At 50.2% G+C, this 15,680-nt stretch overlaps 1 protein-coding gene across 5 annotated transcripts in view; it reads right to left on the reverse strand.

Moving 5' to 3' along the window:
- Positions 1-15,680, reverse strand: part of ATXN7L1 (ataxin 7 like 1) — a 461,024-nt gene that overhangs the window by 444,287 nt on the left and 1,057 nt on the right. The window lies entirely within an intron of this gene.

Raw genomic sequence — 15,680 nt, forward strand, 5'->3', positions numbered from 1 at the left:
GGTTCACACCTGGGAGGCCTGCCTCAAACCAGCCAATGGAGTATTGGAAGTGCCACCACGGACTCATTGCAATTTTTCAGTAAATTGAAAGACACTAGGATGCTTCCCATCTTAGTAAAATAACCATCACCACCAGGGTTGGCAGTGGGAAGGAATCTGGTGAGGAGGGTGAGCTACACCAGAAGCCCCCACCCTGGCTGTCAGTGACCCCGGTTGGGTCAGGGTGTTAACCTGTTTGAAATGCCTTCTCCACCCAGACTGACTCCCTTGAGGACTATAATGCCAACATTAAAAAGTCTGATTCCCTTTTTATGTGAAGGTGCCTAGAACCCCAAAGATACAACTTCTCAAACCTCAGTAGCTCATTTCTCCAAAGTTGTGGGATCTTTGTTCAGGTTTAGGTATTTAATCCGCCAACTCAGGACTCTCTTGACTTTCGCTGCTAAGCAGTGTCTCAGTTCCCATTGTGGTTAAGGACCCAGCATTGTCTCTGTGAGGATGTGGGTTCGATCTCTGGCCTCACTCAGTGGGTTAAGGATCCCACGTTGCCGTGGCTGCAGCGTAGGCCGGCAGCTGCAGCTCTGACTTGACCCCTAGCCCAGGAATTTCCACACGTGGCAGGTGTGGCCATAATAATAATAATAGTAATAATAATAATGATAATAGCAAAGGTCTCTAGTCTATGTAGACAAACCAAGGTGACCTGTTCCCACTCTGGAGGAGACACGGCTTAGGGGGTAAAGGCATGGCCTTTGACTTTATAAATACCATTGGTGCCAAATACTTGTGACCTAGTGTAAGTTATTTAGCTTTGTACTTCATTCCTGCTGTGTAAACTGGGGTGATGATGACCTAAGGCTGCCCGGGGTGAAGCGTGTATATGTTAAATGAGGTCATGCACATGATGAGCAGTGAACATGCTCTGTTTTTTCCAGCTAGGTGGGGTTTCCTGGGGAGCCACTGAAACTTTCCCCTGGAAACCTGCTGGGGCTGCCTGCACTTTGGAGCCCTTCCAGGCGAGGAAGGCAGCAACATCCTAGCCTGTTCCTCCTGCCTCCCTGGGGGGCAGTGTCACTGGTTCCAGAGAAAAGATGACCAAGGCAGCAGTCAACTTGGAGCCTGTAAGTCTGGACTGGGGTCTCTGACTGTATGGAGAGTGCGAGTGACCACAGGCGGGCGTGAGTGCCCCCCCACTCTTCAAATGGGGGTTCTTTTAGGGCATATCACTGCTAGGTGACCCTGGAAACAGGACACCCAGTGGAGGGGACAGGCATGAGGTAGAAGCCCCTGCTTTGCCAGCCTCCTGGTCTGTGAACATGGCTTTGAGAAAGAGGCTCAACTGGCCAGGACCCCAAATCCGGGCTCGGAATCCAGGCTCAGCCAGGCTTTCATTACATCGCTGATCTAAGAGGATGGCAAATCCATTAAGGACAGTATCTGGGAGGAGCCTTGGACCAAGCAGGTTCAGGGCTCACAGGCTCATGGACACCAGAAGGGCTGGGGTGCCCAGTCCTTCCCAGTTTGCAGGGCTTTCAGGCAATGGCAGAACAATGGGGGGGGGGGAAGGGCAGAGTTTAGAGGAGCGAGAACTCCCTGTGGAGTTTTAGATCTGCAAATAGCTTTGAGGTCAGCCCTTTGCCATGCGGATAAGGAGAGGAAGTCCAGCCTGGCTGAGTGATAGCTAATTAGAAGCAGGGCCAGTCCTGACGTCTGGGACCTCTGTCACTCTCCCACACCAGCTGCACCTGAAGCTGGGGAGGCCTCGCTTGGTTGAAGAGTCACCCTGAAAGCCCAGGCTGAGATTTGGGGTGTGTGCTTCCTGAGCCTGGGTTCCAGTCACCAGCACAGCTTCAGCAGCAGGTCTTGATGGGGGAGAGGGGACAAAGCCAACCTAGGTGGTGCTCCAGCTTTCAGCCACTCTAAGGAGCCTCTGCGAGTCTTCGCAAGTCCCAGACTCAGGCAAGAATTCTTCAGTGTGAAGATGAGTCAACCCAGGCTCAGGGAGCGTTCCGTGGCCTGTCCTGCTTTTCCTAGAACCCCCTAAAGGGCTGGGATTTAGGATGGAACTTGAAAGACGCACTTCTGGCTTTAATCCATCAAAGTTGTTGAGCACAGACTATTTTCCCAGCACTGCACTGGTGGGTGCCACCGGAGGTCAGGGACCGTCCCTTCCTCCCTGAAGGACCCCCAGTTCTCAGCACCGGGAGGAAGGGGGTGGGGTAGGAAACTTTGTGGAGGGGGCTGGGTGGCATTTACACTTTCAATTCCCCCAGAGAGGCGGCTGCAGTCGCTCCCCTCCAGGGCACCAGAGGCTGTGGGCTGTCTGGGTGGAGAGAGTGAGGTTGCCCACACGAGCACATTTCCTCAGAAACACATCTGCTCAACCGCAGAAAAAGCAGCAACTCTGCCGACTTATTTAGCGTCCATTAAGTTCATATTCAAATGAACATGCGGGGAAGGGGAGAGGCGGGGTTACAACACCCTCCGTGGAGGCTGAAAAAGGCATTTAAAATGTATGAAGATCTGTGCACCAGATGTTTGTCTCACCTCAAGAAAATAAAATGATAAAACAACACAGAACTAAATGCCGAAACCAAACCTCTGCTTCTGAGCGCATCAAGGAAAAGTCTGCTGCCTCTCTTGTCCCACCTTCTCCAGGTCTGCTCCAAGTTCATGCCTGGAGCCTGGCATGGGTCCAGTCATGGGGTTCCAGCTCTTGGTGCAAGTGAGATGGTTTTGGCTGAGGCATTAGTGCACATGCAACAGACTCTCCAAAATCTTGAACAACGCAGGCCCTCCTGGCCCATCAGACCATCAGTTGAGACCAGTGGGCTATGCCAGAGGCAGACCTGAACTTGAGGAATGTATAACTTCCGCCCAGTGGGTCACAGGGCAAAGGGCAGGAGCACTGGAATATGCCCCTGGAATGATCAGCTAGCTGGCACCAGGTCCCTTCTCCCAGGCGGAGGGTTTGCCCCCAAACTCATGTTCCTGCACCTCCCCCCCCCAATGGTGCCCAGAGAGCACTGTGACACCCCAGGCAGTGCCTATGACTCTCCTCTGTCTGCAGCCCAGGAGCCCGTGTGTTCCTCCTGTGACTCGGGGAAGGGTCCTCCACTGAAATGAAAACCTACCCCGTGGGCACACTCACTGTGCCCCCAGGAATGATGACAGGATGGGGGATGCATGCTTGCCTGTCCCTTGGGGTCCTCCTTCAGCCTTGTGAGTTTGCCCTCCCCCCATTTTCCTTACCCCATGCTGCATGATGTTACGGAATTGCCTCAAATCTGGCTCCTGAGCAGAGAAACCCAGAAGGACCTGCATGGCAGGTCACCTGGATGAGGTATCCAATCACTCCCAGAGCTGCCTCCAGCCATTGCACCTTGAACCACCAAGGTCCAGTGACAACCACAGCACTTTGGATGCCACCCCCAAGCCTGGAGGCACAAAGCCAAGGGAAGGGCAGGGTCTCCAAGGAGCTCTGGGGAGCAACTTCTGTAAGTGGTGGGATGGCACGAGGGAAAGGGCTGTGGCTGCTTCAGTGGACGCTCCTGGTCAGTTAACCGCATCCGTCCCTTCCGAGGGTCCCTCCCTGTCTGCTTTCCAACTCTCAAAGCCTCCCAGAAATGGGCATTTCTGCTGGGTTGCTGGGATCTTTCTGGAGCCTTTGTGAGAAGTGGCATTTCTCACTGAGTAAGGTGGACGGCCCTGTCTTCAGCCAAGGGGAGCTGGTGGCCCTGGGGAAATAAGCCCCTTTGCTCCCTGGCATGTGGAGGGAGGAGTGTTCTTCCCCAAACCTACCGGGCCCTGCTGAGCAGTCTGTGTCAGCTTAGGCGGCTGAGGAAGCTGGGAGAACAGCCATTGAGGTCACTTTCACTGAGTTTCTCTCAGTTCCGCAACTGCACTGTGATCCCCCCCCATCTCAGAGCACCCGTGCCTGCCGCCCTGCGGTCTGGATTCAGGCACTCATTCATGCAACACACAGATGCTGAGCGTCTCCTACACACCAGCCACCGTCTCCAAGGTGCTGGGTGAACCAGCAGATGGTGTGGTGGGCTGTGGAAATGACACTGAGGTGTTGCCGGTGCCTTTGTCATCTCTGGTACCCTGCGCGCCGCAGCCTCAGGATGAGGCGGCCTGACCTGCTGTCCTCAGGGCTGATGAGCACAAAGAAACCCACAGGGGCACAGGGTGGAAAGAGAGAGTTGAGACTCGGAGGCGATCCAGGAGGGCTGGAGATTCAGCCTCTTTCACCCCAATATTCATTAAGGCAGGCTCTCAACTTTTGGACCATGATCCACTATAAGAAGTATCTCTAACGTTACAATCCGGTGCACATATATGTGTGTATGTGTGTGTATATACAAGTGTGTGTGGTGTGTGCACATATGAATGCATGCACAGCTGCACAATATGGTCTTATCAACTTTATTATGAATGATGAACTCTGATATATTTTTTTCTTCTAGCTTATCTTAGCCTATCCTATCCACTTTATTCTATCCAATATGCTGGTCATCAGTTTTGCAGCACACTAATGTCAATTTCAATGTCAGTTTGAAAAACACCAAAGTAGAGAAAGGAACATCACACTTTGGTTCAGGAAGAAGTTACAATCAAATCTCATTTTAAAAGCATTCAAGGAAACCTTCCCCTTAGATTCTTCTATAAATCAAATCCATCTACCCTTCATTTGCATTGATGAGGACCCAACCTTCTACTTTGGGGTTTGCTTCAAGCGATGTATGGCCTACCAGCCAGACCCAGCCCTCTGCCTGTTTTTATAGGCCCATGATCTAAGAATCATTTTAAGTGAAAAAAAAAATCAGAAGAAAAATTTCCCGACACATGAAAATTACATGACATTCAAATTTCAGTGTCTGTATTTGTTGGATCTCTGCCACACTCATCCGTGCATATCGTCTGCGGCGGCTTTTGCGCTAGAATGGCAGACTGGAGCGTGATCTGCAAAACCTAAAATATTTACTAGGTGGCCTTGGCCCCGGCTTAAAGCATGCCATTTCTCATGCTAGGGATGGGATGACCCTAAAAGAAATGGTTTGCTAGAGGGGAGCCTTTATGGGAGGAGCTGAATGAACAACCTGGCTTTGCCGAGGGTGCCTCCCTGACCCTCTCTTTGGCTGGCAGGAGCACCCTCTTAACCCTGCGACGGACTGAGGAGGGAGCAGCCAGCCAGCATCTGCGCATGCGCAGAGGCCCCCACAGCCCTCGCATTGTGTCGCCTGGCCCAGAGGTTGGGGCCGGGGCTCAGGAAGCACAGCCTTTGAAAAATCAGCCAGGACTAGACCCAGATCTCTCCCCTTGACCTTTCACTTCCCAATTCTCCCGGTAGCTACATTTTTCTCTGGTCTTTTTCTCTTTTCCTTTGGGCTTATATGGCCTCTGGGTGACACCTTCCCAACAAAGTGTGTGGCAAACTCAACTTTTTGAATTATTAATAAATGCCTCCCCCCCCCCCCCCCGACCCCAGGCTTTTTTTTTTTAACCCCTCCTCTCCTCAAACTCCCTGCCACTCCCAACAGCCAGGCTGAGCTGTGCTCATGTCCCAAGGGAGCTGGGCAAAGGGGGATAGGAAACTTCTCTGGCTTTAACTTCAGGGCAGGGAGGCCTTACGAGCTCACAGTTAAAACATTCAGGGTAACATTAAGGTAGAGATCAACGCTTCCCCAACCAGGTTCTCTAGGCTGGAGGGGGTGGAAACAGATGGGGGGAGGTCTCTGTGCAGAGAAACCACAGGGGTGAGGGAGACACAGCCCCTAAAGATGCAGAGTCCAGCACCCAGGAATTGTCAGCAGACACCTTGACCATCAGCCTTCACTTTGGGCCCCTGGCCGCCTTCCTTCACCTTTGTGGGAGTTTCCTCTCTAGCAGCCAGCCTGTCCCCACTGGGCATGACACCATCCTAGCTGCCAGCTGTGGCTCTGCCCCATCTGTGGCTCTGCCCCCATCTGGTCTGTCCTAGGAATGCATTGCCCGGCAACTTCCCCCATCTGATTTAATCCCAGATGGAGAGCAAGGGGGTCTGGACATTTAGTGGATGGACCCAACTTGAGATTCCTCTCCACCCTGGGACAAGCCTGGTGTGTCAAGGTGACTGACATATCCTAGATTTCCACAGTTCCCTTTGCCAGATTTGGGACTGGGCAGGCCAGGCTGGTGGTACCTATCCAGGGTGTGTGTGTGTTCCTGTGCACTCACAGAAGTTAGGGTATCCATGAGGGCGTGTGATGGGATTTGGTGGAGGTTGAGAATGAATGGATGGAGAGCAAAGCAGCCAGATGTCAGGGAGGGGCAGAGGTAACACCTCCTCTCCGTACAAGTGTCCAGCCCACTGGGCCTGGGTCCCTGCCATCACCCAGATTTCAGGAAAGAGCCCCTGCTTTTCTACTCCACTGCTAATTTTGTTTCTTCTCAGGAGGGCCCCACAGTGGAAGGTGGTGTGGAATGAGGAGAGGTTGAATTTCCTCATCTCTCTCGGGGCATATGGAGGTTCCCAGGCTAGGGGTCTAATAGGAACTGTAGCCACGGCCTATGCCAGAGCCACAGCAACACAGGATCTGAACCATGTCTGCGACCTACACACACTCACAGCAACGCCGGATCCTTAACCCACTGAGCAAGGCCAGGGATCGAACCCACAACCTCATGGATCCTAGTTGGATTCGTTAACCACTGGGCCATGCAGGACCTCCGAATTTCCTCATCTCTGACCTGACCTGGACTATGGTAACTTTGCCTAATTTGAGAGGTGGAGAGAGGCTTTCTACAGCCCCCCTCCTGCTAAGGGACAGCAGCGAACTTCCTTCCTTTCATCTGCCAGGGTTTGAAAGCTTGACCTGCCTTTCACAGAAGTCAGCTTGAGTTCAATTACAGGAGATTGCCTGATCTCATTTATTTTTCTCCAGTATACTTGAAGTTAGGACGGCTATAATTTGAAATGGAAATTTATGCAAATACTATGTAAATTAGGTCATTCCCAGATTAACTGGGGGAAAAAATCTGGTCGCCTTAGCAGGCACCATCTGTTCCCTCCTCATTCTTTCCAAATCTGAACCCCACCCCCCCTTTCCCAATCCACTTTGAAACTTGTTTTCCTGAGGCGGAGACGAGAGATCTTTCAAGGGAAGGACACACAAATTACCCATCTGTGTTCCAGGTGGGCCCTTCTAATATCTGTTCTGTTGTGGGAAGAGGCTCAGGATGAGGTTTCAGATGAGGTGCACCTTTGTGGTACCTCCTTGAAGGAGAGAGCCTCTGGGCTGACCCTGCTGGCCTGGCTTGTTGCCAGCTGGAGCAGCCCAGGGTCCTGTAGAGACCTGCCACACCCACATGTCCCGCCCTCTTTCCTCGTGGCCTCTGTTTCCCTTAGGATTTGTCTTTCTTCCTTCTCTTTGCCTTTGTCGGAAGCCCTCTTCCAGCACCTGGACGCTCTCTTACTCCCTACTGTGGCAGTTGCAGCAGAAAGGACTGGGGTTCCTTCTGCTTCCCAAGATGGGACGGTTGTTCCATCTTGAGAACTTTGGGTCCAAGTGTATACTGGATGGGGGGGCTCCTGTGCCAAGGCCTCCTGTCCTCCCCTGTGGCTGCAGCCCACTCCTGTGGTGGGGCAGTGACAACTTCAGGGCTGCTCTGGGAAGGCAGACCTTGTACCCCTGCAGCTGGAGGACATTTCTGCTCCACAATTGTTGGCCTTCTCCTCCTAAAGGCTGTTAAGGTGGGGGAGGAGGAGGGCTCCTGGCTCCTTCATTCAGTGTCACTTTCTCTTTGAAGGCGATAAAAGTGAGACTGCCCAGCAGATGAGCCCCTCCAATCTGCCATGAAGAAGCCTCGTGGAGCAAACCCACAGCTGCCCTCCAGCAAATAAGTAACTTTAGCATACTTTTGTGGCTGTTAGCCACTGAGATTTTGAGGTTGTTATTGCAGCAAAACTTAATGAGAACTGACTAATATATGCTCTTTAATCTCCATTAACCTTTCCCCAAAGCCTCCTCAAATGTCAAAGAACTTTCTCATATGCTCATGTAATATTGTCTCAGTCTGAGGTCAAATGGGAATAAAAGCATCTGCATAAAAATAGGCTTTTTTTTCTTGATTCATTATAGGACACTACAAACCACATCTGCATAAATGGCTTCCACACCAGAACTCCAGGCAGTGAGAACAGTCAACATAAGGGCTTTGAGGCAGGAGTATAATGAGCCCAGAGTGGCTGGGTCAGAAGAGTAGGAAATGAGGTCACAGAGAGTTGGGAGGCGGAGAGTGGGGGTCTTGAGCTTGGCCCCAGAGAAGGTGCAATTTCAGAACAGAAGCACAAGGTGGCACCATAACACTCCTCACAGTCACAGCTGACCACACAGGCAGGTAGTAGAGGCGGCAAAGACACTCCCCAGAAAGATTCTGCCAGGGAATGGAGGTCCAACAGGCACTAAGTAAATCATAAAAATGCTTAGGAATGGAAAAATATTTTGAGGTCTCCCAGTCCAGTCAACTGCCACATGGGGTCCATGATGCTATGGAAGGGCTCCAGGATTCTGGGAATCCCTTGAATTGCAAAATGCCCATTTCAGAGGAAACCTCCAAAGTTTCCACACCAAGGGGCTTATGATCCAATAAGGGTAAAAAAAAAAAAAAAAAAAAAAAAAAAACCAAAAAAAAAAAAACAAACCTGACTCTAACCAATCTTTCTTTCAAGGCCAGGCTTGATAAGAACTTGCTCAGCAGTAGGCAGCCTGGCCAAAACTGCATTTTACCAGATGCCCTGGATCCATACCTGGGTCTATAAGCCCTGTTCTCTCTTAGTGGAGAACCCAGAGAATGCCCTGAAGCTCCAGGCCTGAGCATATGGGGCCCCCTTTAAGGAGCTAGAAGTTTTATGAGGGGGCTGCATACACAGACTCTCCACTGCCTTTACACTGAACAAACAACAAAACTGCACATCTGTACACTGCTGGTTTTCAAACACTGCCTTGATGTTCTGTGGATAAATAAAATATCAGTCAGTGTGGTTACTGAATTCACAGTCACTTTGATCTTTAGAGTTACCTACTGGATGCTTTATACAAGTCTATACATAATTAGACTAACACAAGTCTAACATATATTGGATTCCATCAGAGTCTATTCTAATAAGGGGTTGTCGCAAATATTTTGAGCTAAATGGGATTTTTTCTCTCTCTTTTTAGGGCCGTATCTGCAGCATATGGAGGTTCCCAGGCTAGGGGTCCAAATGGAGCTGTAGCTGCTGGCCTACACCAGAGCCACAGCAATGCCAGATTCAAGCTGCATCTGTGACCTCCAGCACAGCTCATGGCAATGCGGATCCTTAACCCACTGAGAGCGAGGCCAGGGATTGAACTCGCTCATGGATACTAATCAGGTTCATTTCCACTGAGCCATGATGGGAACTCCCGGCATCTTTATACTCAAAGCGGTTGGAAGCATGATCAGTGAAAAGAGAGGGGAGACTATGTGTGGTGAAGTCTGATAACCAGGGGGGTGGCCAGCGAATGGACGCCTGGGCAGAAAGCCGTGGTGGGTGGTGGGCAGAGTGCAGAGGCAGAAATGAGACCCCAGCTGTGGGCCCCCTCAAGTGGAACCACAGACGGAGACCAAGGCTTGCTCCTCTGACAAGGAAGATGCAAATTTTTAATTCATCTTGTTTAAAAAAAAAAAAAAAAAAAAAAAAAAATCCCCGGATACTACTGTATTTGTTATTGGTGTTTTAAAACACCAATTTAAATAACACATTTACAGATGTCCATTCTCGAAGTTTGACTTCCCCCTCCTTTTGCCTGAGAGCAGAGCTCAGAAAACCCAAGTCTCAACCTCAGGGGGTTAGACTTGCAGGTGGGCGGTTCCCTGGGGACCCTTTCAACCCAAACCAGGAGCAAAAAAGAGAGCTGAGGATTGCGGTCCTTTTCAAAGGCTTGTACCAGCTTTTCTCCACTTCACTGCCTAAGCAAGTCCTCCAGAAGTGGGCCCAGGGGCCAGAGAGACTGCATATTTATGAAGGGCCTCCTGGGAGACTGAGAACAGGAAAATCAGGCCCTGGCAGGTGCCTGCAGAGCCTGCCTGGGTGCTGGCCAGCTTGGCCAGGTTCAAGTTGCCCAGGTGACTGCTGAATCACACCCTGCCCGCCGCCCACCTTGGGAGGCGTGTCTGGACCTGACTTGTGTTGCCATTCCCTGCAATGACTTTGCCGCTGGCCCAGACCCCACTGTGGCCCCATTGTCCACGGTGGCCTGGGCTGACCGGCTCATCCTGGAGCCCTGCCCTGGGAGGATACAGGCTACCACGGCATCACAAAGCACTGCTTTGTGGCCCTGACAGGAGGAACTTGTCACTAGCTGTGAGATGGTCCCTGGCAGATCCTGGCATGTGGTGAGCAGACAGCTCTGTGCTGGTCGCAGTATTCTAAGTACCCTCAGCTGGATATTTTGCCTCCACCTCCACATGCACCCCTGTGGTGTCAGGTTCACTGGCACCCTTTGTGATGATCTGGAGCAGGGGGAGGGGTGGCAACAGGAACAGTACTCTGTGCCCAGTGCCCATCGCTGGGCAGGCTGACAGCAATGACACCATTAAGGTTGTGTAGGGCCCTGATGTGGCGGTCTTCCTGGCATCGAGGCATGCTCAGAGCTTGCCCAGCCCATCTGGGGCCCAGACCTAGGGCCCTAAACAGCAGCAGCATCCTGTGGGTGCCATATCTGACCAGAGGAGAATGGAAGTGGGTATCCTGGGGGAGGGGAGAATTTTTATTTTTCAGCCCTGCCTGTGGCATGCGGAAGCTCCCAGGCCAGGGAATGAACCTGAGCTATAGCAGCGATCTGAGCCACAGTAGTGGCCATGCCAGATCCTCAACCACCAAGCCACCAGAAAAATCCCAGAATTTCTTAATCAAGACACACACACAGAATCACAGGCCATAAAATTTGATGAATAATTTCACCCACTTTAAATTTGAGACCCTCAGTTAGTTCATCACAGGTACTTTAAAGAAACTCAAAAGACAAGGTACAAACCAAGAAATCATATGCACACATAAGTGACAAAGGATTCGAACCAAGTCTGGTTCTCCTGGCAGGATGGAGGGGGTAGGAAAGGGACCAACCAACAGAAAAATAGGCCAAAATGCCAGGCATTTGACAGAAGAGGAAACACACAGGGCTAAGTCAACATGGAGATGCCCACACTTCAGTACCCAGAAAAATGCAAATCAGGACCACGAGGAGGTCTTGGTCTGGTTCCTCCGGTCCAGACACTGTGGAGCCTCCCTGCCTGTAGAGCTCTCCTCAGCTGCTTCTCAGGAACCCTGGGCGAGGGGCCTGGCCTGCTGGGCCCCATGGAGCGTCGGCCTTGTCCTTCCCCCAGGTATCCTCCCACCCAGAGCCGGAGTGGGACCCAGTCCTTTCCCCTCCTATCTCCATCAGTGGGGGATGAGGGGGAGAAGATCCCCCCCAGCCCCCATTGTCAGCATCTTCCCTTGGCTTTTCTCTCAGGTCTCAGGCTGGCAACTGGGGCTACAAGAACATCTTTTCAGTCAAAATCCAGACAGAAAATCCTTCCACGTCACCTCATAAGCCCATGGGGACCTCAGGGCAGATTATTTATGATAAAGTAAATGTGCTGACAATTAGCACCTTCTAGACCAAATCTAGGCAAAAGAGGGGCTCCCCTGTAACTGATCAGGACCCTTTGGGACCTTCCTAGAACAGACCCTCCCCCCCAACCCCATGTCTTCCACCTGCCTCTTGTCTGTAGAAAAACAGTAGCCTCCTAGGCCCTCCCCAAGTTCCGAAGAATAAATTCAATCAGAGAAGTGAGAAAATGCAGAAAGAAAACAGTCAAGCAAGACAAAATAATAATATTTTAGCCATTCAACGAAGTCAAGGATCTTTAGTTCCTCCTCAAGGGCTACGGATAATATTCTGAGCCACGTGCTTGGAGCTGTTCTGCAGCTACTGAAACCCCACCAGGTGGAAGAAGTTAACTGTACGCTGCCCACAAGCACGACTGGAACCAGAAGGTTGGATGTTGACTGTCAATTACCTCAGCCCCAACCAATCAGAAGAACATCCACCAGCTGATCACCACCCCACAAACCCCGTCTTTCACCTTGTCTTTAAAAACCTTTCCCTTTTTGAATAGCAAAGGAAACCAAAAAGAAAACAAAAAGACAACCTGCTGAATAGCATTGGGAACTTTGTCTAGATACTCATGTTGCAACAGAACAAAGGGTGGGGGAAAAAATGTAATTGTAATGTATACATGTAAGGATAACTTGATCCCCTTGCTGTACAGTGGAAAAAAAAAAAGACAACTTACAGAATGGGAGAAAACAGTTTCAAACAATGCAACTGACAAGGGCTTAATCTCTAAAATATATAAACAACGTATACAACTCGACAGCAAAAAAGCCAACAATCCAATTGAAAAATGGGCAAAAGACCTGAACAGACATTTCTCCAAAGAAGGTATACAGATGGCCAACAAGCACATGAAAAAATACTCAATATTACTGATTATTAGAGAAATGCAAATCAAAACTACCACAAGATACCACCTCTCACCAGTCAGAATGGCCATCACTAATAAGTCCACAAATAACAGGTGCTAGAGGGGGTGTGGAGAAAAGGGAACCTTCCTACACTGTTGGTGGGAATGTAAGCTGGTACAATCACTATGGAGAACAGTATGGAGATACCTTAGAAAACTATACATAGAATTACCATATGACCCAGCAATCCCACTTTTGGGCATATATCCAGACAAAACTTTCCTTGAAAAAGACACCTGCACCCGCATGTTCATTGCAGCACTGTTTGAGATAGCCAAGACATGGAAGCAACTTAAATGTCCATTGACAGATGATTGGATTAGGAAGATGTGGTATATATATACAATGGAATACTACTCAGCCATAAAAAAGAATAAAATAATGCTATTTGCAGCAACATGGATGGAACTAAAGACTCTCATCCTGAGTGAAGTAAGTCAGAAAGAGAAAGACAAATACCACATGATGTCACTTATGTCTGGAATCTAATATATGGCCCAAATGAACCTTTCCACAGAAAAGAAAATCATGGACCTGGAGAATAGACTTGTGGTTGCCAAGGGGGAGGGGAAGGGAGTGGGATGGACTGGGAACTTGGGGTTAACAGATGCAGAGTATTGCCTTTGAAATGGATGAGCAATGAGATCCTGCTGCGTAGCACTGGGAACTATGTCTGGTCACTTATGATGGAACATGATAATGTGAGAAAATAGAATGTGTACATGTATGTGTAACTGGGTCACTATGCTGTAGAGCAGAAGATTGACAGAACACTGTAAATCAGCTATAATGATAAAAATAAAATAAAAATTAAAAACTAAAAATAAAAACCTTTCCCTGAAAGCCACAGGGGGAATGTGAGTCTTTCAAACACGAGTTGTCCTGAAGCCCTTGCTTGGCGCCCAGCAAGAAATGCTGTGGTTTCTTTCACCACAACCCCGTGTCAGTAAATTGGCTTTATGCCCACAGGTGGGAAGACCCAAGTTTGGTTCAGGAACACCTCAGCTGACTGTCACCCTCCTGTCTTCCCTCCTGGGCAGCAGTGCTGAGCCTCCAGCACCAGCAGAAGCCCTGTGTGACAAGGAGGATGTGCAGACTTGGGCTGGCTTTGAGGAGGGCCCACCCCTCCCCGCTGCTCCTTTGGTCTGCCCACTCCAGAATCTCATCTGCACTTTTCCTTTGGGCCTTGGCTTGACCACAAAACCTTTCCTGCTCAGCCTTCAAGAACGAAGCAGGCAACGAAAAGAATACCCTGAAACGATTCCAAGCGTGGAGTGAGGACCAGACACAGCTTAGCCTGTGGTGAACTTTTGTATAATTACATGGCCAACAAATGAACACTGGGCAGTGGGGGCTGGGTGCCACTTCCAAACTGGCTGCTTTTAGGAATGGGGAGCCCTTTAGTCAGGGGTGACTGAGGGACTGCCATGGCTGGGGGCACCTTTCCTCAGGGCTCTGCTCTCAGAATTCTGGATCCCAGCTCACCTCTCTCTCTGGGCCCAGCCTGTGTGTCTTCCAAGCCAGCCCAGGCCACCATGGTTGTCATCCTTCATAAACACAGCAAGCAGGTAGATCTTTGCTCTCCACTCCCGTGGACAGCCCTTCTCAACTAAACACTAAATACCCAAGGAGATTTAGGTCTTTCTTTTTGTTTTGCTTTTTTTTGTTTTTTGTTTTTTTTGTCCTTTTGTCCTTTTTGTTTTTTTTTTTGTCCTTTCACCGCAGCATACGGAGGTTCCCAGGCTAGGGGTCTAATCAGAGCTACATCTGCCAGCCTACATCACAGCTCACGGCAATGCCGGATCCTTAACCCACTGAGCAAGGCCAGGGATTGAACCTGCAACCTCATGGTTCCTAGTTGGAGTCACTTCCACTGTGCCACAACAGGAACTCCGAGATTTACATCTTTCTTTCCCAGTCCCTCTCCTTTTCTTTTTTTGGCTTTCATGCAACAAGCCAAGCTTCCATTAGGCAGCACACAGTCTTCTAGGCACCGAGGATACATCACTGAACAAAGCTGTCACAAAGCCCTGTCCTCATGGAAACGATATTCCAGCCGGGGAGATAGGACATAAAATAAAACTGGGAGTTCTCACTGTTGGCACAACAGGATCAGAGGCGTCTCTGGAGCTCTGGGTTGCAGGGTTGGTCCCCAGCCCAGCACAGAGGGTTAAGGATCTGGCGTTGCCACAGTTGCACCCATGTGTTGCAAGTGCAGCTCAGATCTGATCCCTTGCCCAGGAACTTCATAGGCTATGGGGCTGCCAAAAAAGGGGAAAAAAAGCAAGTGAAACTTAAGACATGTGAAGCGTGGTGAGCAGCCCTGAGAAGGATGTCTACGTGCCCAGCGCCACAACTGTGAGAAGAGTCAACTTCACCAGCCACTGAGCGACCACCACGATGGTTTGAGCAACCACTGTAAACAGACATCACGCCCAGTGATGTACATGCATTGCCTCATTTAAATCACGTAACAACCCATTGGTAGGTACTATTATCGTCATGTTTGTAGATCTGACACACGGGGAGGTTCAGGGGCTTCCCAAGATCACCCAACTGCTAAGAAAAGGAGTCAAGATTTGACTCTAAGCTGTGGGACTCCAGTGTCCTTTGTTCTTATGTCCCCAGCTCTGCCTGACCCTCCTCAGTGCTCACACAGCAGCCTCCGGGTGGCACCACAGTGAGGAGGTCACCCCTGGACCACACGGCAGCTGGGAGGGGGCGCATAGCCTCTGATGATGAAAGGAATTTTCAGGTGGGGCTGAAACGACCAGTGCTCCCCTTCTGTGCAGAAGGCCCTGCATGGTGGTGCCTTTTAGCCCATGGTGTGTGTGTGTGTGTGTGTGTGTGTGTGTGTAAAATATCTTTCCAAACTCAATGCATGAGGCTGAACAACGGCTCCCTCCAGCCTGGCCTGGAGAGCACCAAGTCTAGAGGGAATGAGTTCCAGTCTTTCCAGTAATAAGCTGTGTGACCTTGGGAAAACTGTTCAACCTCTCTGGGACTCAATGCTTTTGTCTGTAAAAAGAAGCACAGGACTCCCTGCCTGTCTGCTTTCTGGATTTGTGGTGAGCATCACAAGAAATCATGTACCTGAGTGTGC

The sequence above is a fragment of the Sus scrofa genome, chromosome 9 (assembly GCF_000003025.6).
Source record: "Sus scrofa isolate TJ Tabasco breed Duroc chromosome 9, Sscrofa11.1, whole genome shotgun sequence".
NCBI classification, from domain to species: domain Eukaryota; kingdom Metazoa; phylum Chordata; class Mammalia; order Artiodactyla; family Suidae; genus Sus; species Sus scrofa.